This window comes from Chenopodium quinoa, unplaced genomic scaffold, assembly GCF_001683475.1.
Source record: "Chenopodium quinoa cultivar QQ74 unplaced genomic scaffold, ASM168347v1, whole genome shotgun sequence".
Lineage (NCBI taxonomy): Eukaryota > Viridiplantae > Streptophyta > Magnoliopsida > Caryophyllales > Amaranthaceae > Chenopodium > Chenopodium quinoa.
The window spans coordinates 316,622-329,028 of record NW_018745190.1 but is presented as its reverse complement, the minus strand read 5'-3'; positions in this window follow the sequence as shown (position 1 = coordinate 329,028).

Genomic DNA, 12,407 nt, shown 5'->3' with positions numbered 1-12,407 from the left:
ACGGAGACTCCTGAGAGCTCCGCCTCCAACGGTCAAGTTAGTACCTGATTAAGGAGTAATTAATACGGAAATTAAAGTGGTTTAGTCTCTCTAGGTGAGAGTGTTTAATGTATAATCCGTGTGTTATTAGAGTTCTCTCCCTCTTAATGAGGATTAAGAGGAGTATTTATAGTCTTGAGAAGCGTGCCACTCTCTAGGTTTAGGGTAAACCTAGGGCTGACCGGGCCTCTAAACAGGATTGGGCCTTGGTGGCCGGTTTTCCCATTTGGCATGGGTGGACACGTGGCGTGTCTCAATTGGTCCGCAGAGGACGAGTCTGTAATTGACACGTGGCAGGCTCCTATTGGCCTACGTGAAAGACACGTGGCGGAACCTGGTTGGTCCACTTGTCAGACGGTGATTGGTGGATAAAAATCCCCTAATCACATATGATCATCACATTGCATTGCAAAAAAAAAAAAAAAAAAAAAAAAAAAAAAAAACATGTCGAATTAAGCACAAGGTATACTAAGGATTTAAGGCACCCCTTGTAGCCACATCATATCTCCTTTCGCCCTTCAATTTTACAATCCTTTCTTCATAAACCACTTTGAGCCTCGTCTAACGATAGACCCTTCTTTTTTCAACCTACATCTATCTAACCTTAGGATGGGATGGTGTGCAACTTATGCAATTCTAAAGAGAGCTTGAGCAAATTCAAAAGAAAGCAATAGCAAAAAAAAAAAGCAATAATAAAAAAAAAAACAAAACAAGTGTACAAAAGGGTAAGTGTTCCAATGTCTTTGATATGAAAATATCTTTGATATGAGCACGTCTCAGATTGCGTCTTTTATCGAGTGCTCGGTACCGTGCCTGAGAAACATGAATGCCAAGTGAGTGATAGACCGCATGATCGGGATTGCCCACACTTATAAAAATAAAATAAATGCTAAAGCAAAAAGAGCTAAAAAGAGTAGAAACTCAAGCATAAAGATTCAAAAGCGAGGTTGCACACCTTGGGGGCTTATCTAGGGTCTTGAGCCTTTATCCCTTTCTTTTTCAGCCTTTAGCCTAACCATGTTACAACCCTTAAAAAGACCTTTTTGAGGTAGAGGTTTGGCTAGAGCTACGTTTGACCTGATTCCTAACGGATACGTAAGCAACCTCACATCGAGGTGCGGCCGTAATAAACATGCATTCATATTCACATTCGTACACTTACATCATGATCATATCAAGGAATCTCCAATGCTCATCCCTTTTCACTTAGAGCTAGACTTGGGGGCTTAGTCCTTACATCATTAGCTTACCTAGCCTAAGAGTCACCATTATTTGGCTCTTCTAACAATATGTCTTTTCACACACTTAGCTCTTGCGGCCTAACTTTAGTGTCACTTTCACACACATCACGCATACATGACCAAATATACTTCCCTTAGGAACCCTTTGTCATGAAATCTTAATACAACGCTGAAGCATGCCTTGTCATATCAAAATCACTCATAATTGTCATTACATCACGAAGCATGAAGTGCTTAGCCTCCGTGCCTAAGTTACCCAAATACTTTCATCATTGAGTCAACCATTGAGATAGCCTAGGATGGATTAATCCTTGCACCTTGAGAGATAGTACCAAACAACATTTGACTAAGCTCATTCAACATGCATCTTCAAACTTTTGATTTTTCTTTTTCACGTCTTTCTTTTTCGGGAGAAAGTCGGTACCCTCCACAAAATGACGGAAATTTTTTGCTTTTTTGGCATTTTCGAGTCGCACGATCACATTACAATGCACACACGAGTCATGTACACATTGAGTCATGTTGTGCCATATCACTTTGATTTGAGTCACACGTGTCATTACACTTTGAGTCGAGTCAACCTCGAGTCAGTCAATCACATCGAGTCAAGCTTATACCTTGAGTCGTGTCAAGTCGATGAGTCAAGCAATGTTAAACCTTAGGTCAACCCTAAGATGATTAAAGAGATTGGCAAAGTTCTATAGTCAAAATAAATACAGGTGCAGCAGAACAGGGAAGACCCTATCGCAGCGTTCGCGACGAACAGAGCAAGAAATAAAACAAAAAATTGAATTTAAGGGAGAATCCGTGCTGGCGCCAGTCCCTAGGCATTGGCGTCACTTTCTGTGCTTGGCGCCATACGCCAATTCCAGCGCCTGGCGCTAATTCCATATGTTTGGCGCTGATTGATTTTCAGCGACGCCAACGCAGCCAGCCACTTGTTGGGGTTGTGCTAGCCTTCTGCAATATATTTTTGGGTTCCTTGGTACGCCAGTTAGCCCCTATAAGCATTATTGACATGATTGAGTAGTCGATTTGATTACAACAGCAAATAAGTGATCGACCTGATGAAAGATCGTCTCACTTAGCTTAAAGCGCCTAGGCATTGGCTCAAAAGCAGAAAAGGCACCGATGTATAGGTTCAAAGCAACGAAAGCGCCGACGTACAGGCATAGCGGAAGCAAAGTTCGAGCGATCTTTAAAGATCGACAAGTGTTGGTCTTCGGTAATTTTCTTTGGAATATTATCGCAACATTGAGGATGACTTCAAGTAAAGTTATCTTCGACAGCATTCGCTAAGATTGTGGAGGTTGTCACCAAAGATTTGAGAAGATAGCACGAGATGGGCGGTCTTCGACGGCATTCGCTAAGATTGTGGAAGTTGTCACCAAAGATTTGAGAAGATAGCTCGAGATGGGTGGTCTTCGACGGCATTCGCTAAGATTGTGGAAGTTGTCACCCGAGATTTGAGAAGATAGCACGAGATGGGCAGTCTTCGACGAATTTTGCTATGATTGGAAAGGTTGTCACTATGATTCAAGAAAAGGCTCAAGATGTAGCAACATTGATTGACGGTGTTCCCTAGATTGTGGAAGATCGTCAAAACAAACAGCAAGATGGCGTTCCCTAGATTTTGGAGGGTTGTCACAAAAACTAAGGATTGTTTCAGGAGAAATGATCTTTGATGGTGTTCCCTTGGATGTGGAATATTATCAATGCGAATGAGGATTGTTTCAAGAGAAATAATCTTCGATGATGTTCCCTAGGATGTGGAATATTATCATTGCGGAGGAGGATAGTTTCAGGCGAAGCAATCTTCTAATTTGGAAGCAGTTACAAGGCGTAGTGGTTTTCAAGCGGGATGGCATTCTCTAGCTTGCAGGAGGTCATCAAAGCAATCGGTTGCTTTCAGAGACGTGTGCTCGACGGTGCAAGATACGCGTTTCTTAACTCTTCTATCTGTTTACCTAATGCTAGTTTTGTAGGTATTGGCGTTATAAGATTGATTTAGGATCGCAGAACGTTATGAGTCATTCTCCGTCCCTATCGATACTTTGGCTTTCGTTTTTCGAAACTTGCGTTTCTCCAAACTCAGTCAAAGTGGGGGCTTATGTAGACACCCATTTGTGTCTCCCCAAAACCAAACCCAGTGATGAGTACCTTTCACGTCGAATCATAATCGAATGAAACGAAAGTGTGGAAAGGTCTAGTGTTGCGGAAAGTTTTATTTTCTTTTCTTTTCTCTTCTTCTTGTTTTTGAAAACTTTATTTTAAGAAAATAACCAATCCAGTTTAATTGGTCCATGATATAGGTCCAATAGTGGTGTAGTTGGATGGGGCTTGCAAAGACCTTTCCAACGATATATTATAAGCCCAATTCCGATGAATATTGAGGAATTTATGGCCAATTTACTAAACTGGGCCCGGTTTGAGTTTTAAGTACGGCCCAATGATCTAGGGGAGGGCCTAATATGATTTATCATTCCTAATGTAATTAGGAATGGTTTTGGTCTTCTAAAACATTCTAGAAGGTTCTTATCATTCTTAATTCAATTAGGATTCTTTAGAGTTTTAATTAGATCAAATAGCATTTTCGACTGAAATTATATTATTTTATCTTCCAGTACGGGAAATTTATCAGATTTTCGAAAACGCGTTGAAATCCAATTTGGCGTCCAACCCCAGGCCTTGGCGCCTGGAATCAAGATTGGCGCCAGACGCCAGCCATTGGCGCCTGGCGCTAGCCACTGGTCCTGGCGCCAATGAGCCAGGGCTGGCGCCAAGGTGGTTTTGCGATCTTCAGACTCTGTTTTGATAAATTATCTTTTTTGGATGATTTTCTCTATAAATATCGTATCAAAAACTCCGTTTTGAAGGACGGATTATCATCTATCATTCAATACTTCTTTTATTCTTAAGTTTTAATAAATTTCGTTTTCATTCATTCATCTACAATCTTCAATCGTCAACAAATTAGTTTATGAATCATTAATCTTTCGTTCATTCTTTCTTTTCTTATACTTTGCTCTTTAACACAAAATTCCGCATTCACAAGATCTTGATACACCTAGCCATATTCGAAGTTGCCTTCGCCCTAGACGTGAAAGGTTTTAATTTATGAGGGTTTGGTCCCAAATCTCTCTTTCAATTATTTAATTTAATTGTTTTGATTATTATTTTCCTTGAAGTTACTAACGTGTGTATTTTGTAATTAGAAAGAGGTACGAGGCATCCAAGTAAGTACTTTATTGATTAATCGATTTTATGATGTAGACATCATGTTTATATTATTATTATGATATTCCTAGTATCATGTCTAGGGTATTTTTAATATTAAGCATGATTAAGAATATGATGCTTCCTATGTTCTTTCTAACATTTATGATTATGATTGATGATGATTATTCATTATGTTGCTTGATATGCATATTATTGTATATTGTTATTGCTTGATCACCTTTTATTGCAGGTTAAAGGGAATTGGTATTTGCAATCACGCTTAATAAGATAATTAATAATCTTGTTAGGTTAATTGTGATTATAATTCAAGTGATCGCCAATAATAGTTTGTTTGTGCATTAATATTCAACCAGCATAGATTAAACAGGTTTAGGGTTAATCCTATTGATTGCATGTTAGTCAAAAAGCGCACATGAATATGACCAGAATAAAGTACAGGCCTATTATTAGGACAGGTTCAATCTCTTTTAGGTTGGATTTGTACCATCATCCCTGAACCCTATTTTGGTTCATGACCTTATGGAGTTGACGATCTCTTGGATCGTTAAGGGGTGTAACCTTCACCTCGTGAGTGGTTTACAAGTTCCTTAAAAACTTGTTGGCGACTCTTTTGCTCTATCTTCTTCCCTTTTGGACGCCACCGTACTTTAGTGTATGATCACAGTGGTGTTCAAGCTAGTGGGATTTTTAAAGGCTTGAAACTATTCCCTACACTACATCATGAATAAACTGCTAGTAACTTCAATAAAAGCATAAATCAAATTGAAATAATTAAATTAAATTAAATTAAAAGTAGATTTAATTTGGTCCAAGCCCTCAGTTATTTGTACCTTTCACACCTTGTTTTAAGTATAGAACTTTAGGTGTTGTATGGACTCCTTGGAGTACTAAGGGGAAGAATGGTGTAATTAGGAATATAAGTTTAAGGCTTAGAATATTAGATAGAGAGAGAAGAATGATTTTTGGTGTCAAAGAGAGAAGGACTTGATGATCAAGCTTGTTGATTATTGGAAAAGGGGTGATATGACCTCTATTTATAGAGAGAGAAAAAAAAGGGTCGAAGAAACAAGAAAAGATAAGAATTCGAATCGGATAAAACTCTTGCGATAGACAGCAGTATTTGCAGTTTTTGTTTTTATCATATCTTTTGATCCAGAAATCGGAATAAGATGAATAAGATACAGTTGGAAAGATATTGAAGTCTAATCTCTAATAAAATTATAATAAGATTAAAATATTTTGTAGAATAAAAGATATAGACGAAATAGTGAGACGGTGTCAATTTTGGATAGAGTTTGACATTTTATTCATATCTTTTCCGTTATAGCTCGGAATTGATATTATAATATATCATTGGAAATATAATTTCAAGATCTATCCAACAATATAAAATTTGGATAAAAACTATGAGTCAAGAAAATAATATTTTTCTATCTTTTAACGTTTTTCAATTCGGATAAAATTAGGACTTTCAAAAAAAGGAGTTTTATTCAATTTCAAACTCTTTAATCTTATCTTTTCAAAAAGGATAATTAGGATCTTTTATAAACTTATAGAAGTTTCTAATTAATCCTAATTGTTTTAGGAATTGGATTAAATCATTTGGACCCTCCACATGATCATTGGGTCGCAGGTAAGGTGGGCTTAGGTTCGGTTTGGGCTCAGTTTAATATTTTGGCCATAACTTATTCGTTATAACTCGGATTTGGGCTTATAATATATCGTTGGAAAGATCTTTTAAAGCCACATCCAATTATTAAATCATTGGACCCATATTATGGACCAAAATAAAATGGATCAAATGTTTTTATATAAAGGACACGAAATGAATGATTTTAAAGGACACGATATGAATTATTTTGGGTTTAAAGGCACGAAAAGAGGAAAATAAGTTATGGTTTGGGGAAATAGGATAGGATTTGGGTTGGTTTTATGAAATGGAAAAATGGATTTAAGAACTCCAAGATTAAATACTCAACTCGACTAATAATGGCAGTGAAAGGTTGTTCATCATCGGGTTTGGTTTTGGGGAGACATTTTTAGGTGTCTACACTAATGCGTGTATTTTGTTATTAGAAAGAGGTACAAAGCATCCAAGTAAGTGCTTTAATTGTTTTCATTGTTATTATGATATAGAAATCATGTCTAGGTTGTTATTATAATTCCTAGTATCATGTTTAGGGTAACAACTATAATTTCTTATATCAAATATGACAATTGTGATTCCTGCGATGCTTCCTATTCTCTCCTAATATTTATGTTAGTATCATGTTAGGGTTGAAGCTTTTATTTTTATTGCTTAGTGACATGCAAGGGTTTGTTATTAATCTTGTTAGTATCATGCCTAGGATCTTGCTATTACTATGCTTTATTTTTAACATGAATATGATTATGTTACTTATGATTATTATTATCTTGATGATTATTATGATTTTTATTATAATGGTTATTATTATTGTGATTATTATGTTGCTTGATATATATTTATTGTTATTTCTTGATCACACCTTTTATGCATGTTTAAAGGGAATTTGTACTTGAAATCACGCTTAATAAGATAATTAATAATCTTGTTTAGGGTTAATTTGAATATAATTCAATTAAATGCCAATAACAGATTTAATTGTGCATTAATATTCAACCAACATAGATAAACAGGTTTAGGGTTAACCTATTGATTGCATGTTAGTAAGAAAGCGCACATGAATACGAGAAGAATAAAGTAGAGGCCTATTATTAGGGCAGGTTCAATCTCTTTTAGGTTGGAGTTGTACATTCATCCCCGAACTTCCAGTCATGGTTCCAGACCTATTGGAGTTAACGATCTCCTGGATCGTTAAGGGGTGTAACCTTCACCCTGTGAACGGTTTACAAGGTCCTAAAACTTGTTGGCGAATCTTTTACTCTATCTTCCTTCCCTTTGGACGCCACCATACTTAAGTGTATGATCACAGTGGGGTTCAAGTTTGGGGTAATGCTTGAATATTCGCTACAGTAAGCGTGGTGATTAAAGGTGGGTTGATGCTGTTCGAGTTGAAGCAATTGCTAGGTGTACGTAGGTTGAGTGAGGATGTTGCTGCAGTGGTGTTGGTGGCTTGTGCAGTCGGCAATTGACTTTTGACATGAATTTGGAAACCGAACTCACTTGACTTAAAACCCGAACGCCTACGCACAAAACTGAGGAAAGGGATTGAGAAAAATAAAATTAAACTAAGTAATAAAATAAAACTAAATAAGCTAAAATAGAAAATGAGAGAATTAAAACTAAAACTAACAGAATTAAATATAACACAAACAAATAAAATATGAAAAAGACTCCTAACTAATCAAAATAAATAAAAGTAGAATAGAAATAAGAGAACTAAAACTAAAACTAATAAAAATATAAAACTATACGAGTAAATAAAATAAAATAAAATAACAAAATAAACTTAAAAGTAATAAAATCATGAAAAGAACTAAAATGTGCCAAAATAACGAAATAAACTAGAAAGTTTATTAACGAGAAAACAAGAGAATAAAAGGGGAAAATAAGAGAAACCGAGCACGAAAATGACTCTAAAACTACTCCTTAAGAGTGACATAAATGTCACTCATCAGGATTTGGGACCAAACCCTTAGAAATTATAAACCTTTTACGTCTAGGGCGTAGACAACTTCGAGCTTGGCTAGGTGTATGTGTCTAGAACTTGTGATTGCGGAATATTGTATTTTATAAAAAGATGTAGAAGGGCTTAGAAAGAGTAAGAAAAAATAGGCTTCTACCTTAAGAGAGAAGAGAATAGAATTAGATGATTATTGATCAAGCTTGTTGATGATTGTTGGTGATAAAAAGGGGAAATACGACCTTATTTATAGAGAAAATAGTCCGGAAACGATATAAAAGAATCAGAACTTGAGTCGGAATAAAACTGATCCCTGTTGCCAGCGACAGAGCCCAGCGCAAAACGACAAGCATCACGCATGGCGACAGGCTCTATCGTTTGGCGACAGCCTTTTCGTTTGGCACTAATCAAAAAATAAAACGCGCTTTTGTACGGAATCCTCTTCTTAATATAATTAAGTATTTAAACTCCGTTTTTATCAATTTAAAATTAGAATTTATCAGAATGAAACATTTGTTTTAATTTATTTCAAATCAAAATCATTATTTTTCTAAAAAGATAATTATCAATCCTAACGCTATTAGAACTCAAAATAACCTTCTAGACTATTCTAGAAAATTAGAACCAATCCTAATAATTTTAGGATTAATCATTGGGTCCTCGATTATATCATTGAGCCATAAAAACATTTCAGACCCAATTAAGTATTTGGACCAAAACTTCCTCATTATTCATTGGAATTGGGCTTAAAATACATCATTGGAAAGCTCTTTACGAGCTCGACCCAATTACACTATTATTGGACCCTTATCATGGACCAAGCTAAATTGGACTAGATATTTTTATAAATAGAGTAGATTTTCGAAAAAAAAAGAAAGATTTTTTATTAAAACAGCCGCATCATAAGACTTTTCACACTTTCACTTCGTTCGATAATCAAGCAATGTGTAAAGTATTCATCACTGGATTTGGTTTTTAGGGAGACACATTTGGGCGTCTACAAACGTACAATTTTTATACTTCTCTTTCTCTCTCTTCAAAGCTCGAAGGTGGGATTACAATGGACACTAAAAATTGAAGATCGACTATTTCTCTCTCCTCTTCTTCACTGCTAATTCAACAAATGAGCAAAAACTTAGTTGCTCATTTTTCAAATGAGCAAATACTTGGTTGCTAATTTAACAAATGATCAAACACTTAGTTGCACATTTTTCAAACGAGTAATAGTTAGTTGCTCATTTGTCCTAATCAACAAGCATTTCTTTGCTCATTTGTCAAATAATCAAATAATTAGTTACTCATTTGTGAAATAAGCAAACATTTCTTTGATCATATAATTTGGAAAATGAGCCATCAATTTTTTGATCATTTAACAAATGAGCAAATAGTTAGTTGCTCATTTGTCAAATGTGAGCAAATAGTTAGTTGCTTATTTGTCAAAAGAGCAAATACTTAGTTGCTAATTTCAGAAATGAGCAAAAACTTAGTTGCTCATTTGTTAATGAGCAAAGATTTCTTCAATAGTTCACTAAATCAAAAGTATTTCTTTGCTCATTTGTGATATGAGCAACCATTAGTTTGCTCATTTGTAAAATAAGTAAATAATTAGTTATTCATTAGTAAAAGGCAAAATTGCCAGCAATAATTTGAACTTTTGCTCGTCCGCCAATAATAATCCCAACTTTGGGTTATTCAACCTCAGTCTCAACTTTGTATGGGATTAATTTCTATAGCACCCTACAAGTTAAGTAACCTGTTATAGGCTGTAAACGTCCTACGTGGCATCTCCAACGTTTTTTTTAACTAAGTTAAAATGTTTGACTTTTCTTCTCTCTCCCCTAAACAAAGACCCCTTTCTCCTTTCTTACTCCCTTTCTCCATTGTTACTCCCTTTTCTCTGTCAACATCAAGTAACTGAACTATTTTTTCACAATGTAAAGTGGATCTTCTTCTTCAAAGGGTGGTGGGTTGTTGTCTTCACGATTGAAGTGTAGGTGTGGGGCTATTGCGGTGGTTCGAATGAAAAAAACAGGTGATAATGCGGGGATGAAGTTTTTCGGTTGCCCTAATTGGCCGGTGAGTCAAATTCAGCAATCAATTAAAATTGTTGTGTTGAATTATAGGAATAAGGGTTTTTAATTAAATTAAATTGGGGTTTTACATGTGCAGGTGGGTGATTGTATGTTTTTCCAGTGGGTTAATGTAAGCAATGGAGTGGATGCTGATTTGCGTTTTAAGATCTTTGAAAAAGAGACTTCTCTTGCTGAGAAGGAAATAGAGGTTGATTTCATGAAAGACAAATTGAAGGTTGTGGAGAAGAAATTGGACATGAAGACAAAGGATTTGAATGATACAAAATAGAGCTCTCCCACACTCGAATTGAACTAATGAAGACTACTAGGAATGAAAAAACTTCTCACTTGTACTCTTTGTGTCATGAATTTTCTTTGCAAGTTTTCTAGTTTATTTGAAAGCCTAAAATTGATACTATATTGATGATGGTGGATGTATTTAGGGGTTAAGGCTAGGTAGATTTTGTTATGACACCTAGTCTAATATATGATGTTGAATTAATGAATAAATAAACAATTTGTGAAGGTCATTTGCAATTCTTAATTCATAAGTTCTAACTGTTTGCAAAATATTACAAAGTGATAGAATTGTACATAATACATTACACATTAACATTGTTTACAAAATATAAGACAACACAACAATGTCACCCAAAAGATTGATTAAACTTGATTAAAACAGAGTTTTTTAACATGGACTTAGTGACACATCCACTATTGAGTAGGCTGATGCATGGTTGAAGTCTGACTTGATTGACTCATCTGGAACCAAGCCATAGGTGATTTGTGTCCTTGTATTGCAGATTCTCCAGTTGGGCCTGCTCTTGATCTTGTTGTCAAGGGTTGACTTGATGTCTGCAAATAGGTCAAAGCATAAGAAACCAGAAGTTGGCCTTTAGTGTTAATTAAGAACATATTTACACAAATAAAATGTGCAAGTGAACTTCTGAAGTTATTGTTGATCCATCAGGTGTAAATAAGATACCAACACCAACAAGAAGCTGGAACTACCTCTGCCTCTGCCCCTTCCCCTGGATGTTCACCTTGTAGCACCACCTCCCCTACCAGAACCTCTTCCTCTTCCACCATTTGCATTCCCACCTCCCTTTATAAAACCACCTCCCCTAGTAGAACCTCTTTCCCTTCCCCCATCTGTATTCCCACTTCCCCTACCAGAACTAGAGCCTGCCCTTCCACCTCTTGATCCCTTTCCCATGTGAATCATCCTTCTACCTCTACCAAGTTGAGAAGGTTGTACAGTCATTGAATGGTGGCTAGAGGATGGTGGAGGCTAAGAAGATGATGTAGCTTCAGTAACAAGAGGCTCCTTCCTAGGCCTCCCTCTAGGTTTATTAGTAGTAGAAGGAGGGGCTTGGCTAGTGTCTTTATCAGGGCACTTTCTTTTGTTATGTCCCTTTGTGTGGCATAGGGAGTAGGTCATTTCAACCCCATTCCTTGTAATGGTTCCTGATTTTTTGGGGTTTTAAAAAAGAACCTTGATCCTGTTTTTCCTAGGTCTACCAAGTCCAATTTTCATTGGAGGTGGGTCTATTGGAATGGAAAACTTAGGCCAATGCCTTTTCCCTTCACAAGGGGGAATAGATCCTACACATAGCAAGCATACAATTAATACTAACCAAGCATACAATGAATACTAACCAACAACAATAAAACACCTATTTAACTAAGTATACAATTAAGACACATACCACCATAAACTTTGAGGTAGGTGGCCTTATGGTAGCTTTGATCAACATAATGCTCAGCTTCCTTGCTAATGAAATAAATTGATTCAGCTGCATGGCAACATGGGATATCACGCATGTCCCATTTCCCGAGGTGCAACTTCTGGTTTCCAAATTCACCTGCAGTTGGTCCAAGTAATAGCTCACATTGGATAGGGTCTCAGATGATGGCAAGACCTCAAATTCAACTGCCTTTTGCTTCTCAATGTCCAGCTTTGGTTGAATCCTTGGACATAACAGTGTAGTTGCTTTCATCATTGCTTGCCTCTCAACAACTAGCCTCTTCATCAAAGCTTATCTTATATCCTCCAAGCAGTAAACAAGTGCTTTGTTCTTGCTTGTATGATCGATGTAGCCATTGAAAGTCTCAGCAATGTTACTTGTAATGACATCTGTCTTGATTTTAGGGTTAAGGAAAGCTCTACAACATACTTTGGGGTTTTAGGCTTTGAAATCATTTGTAGC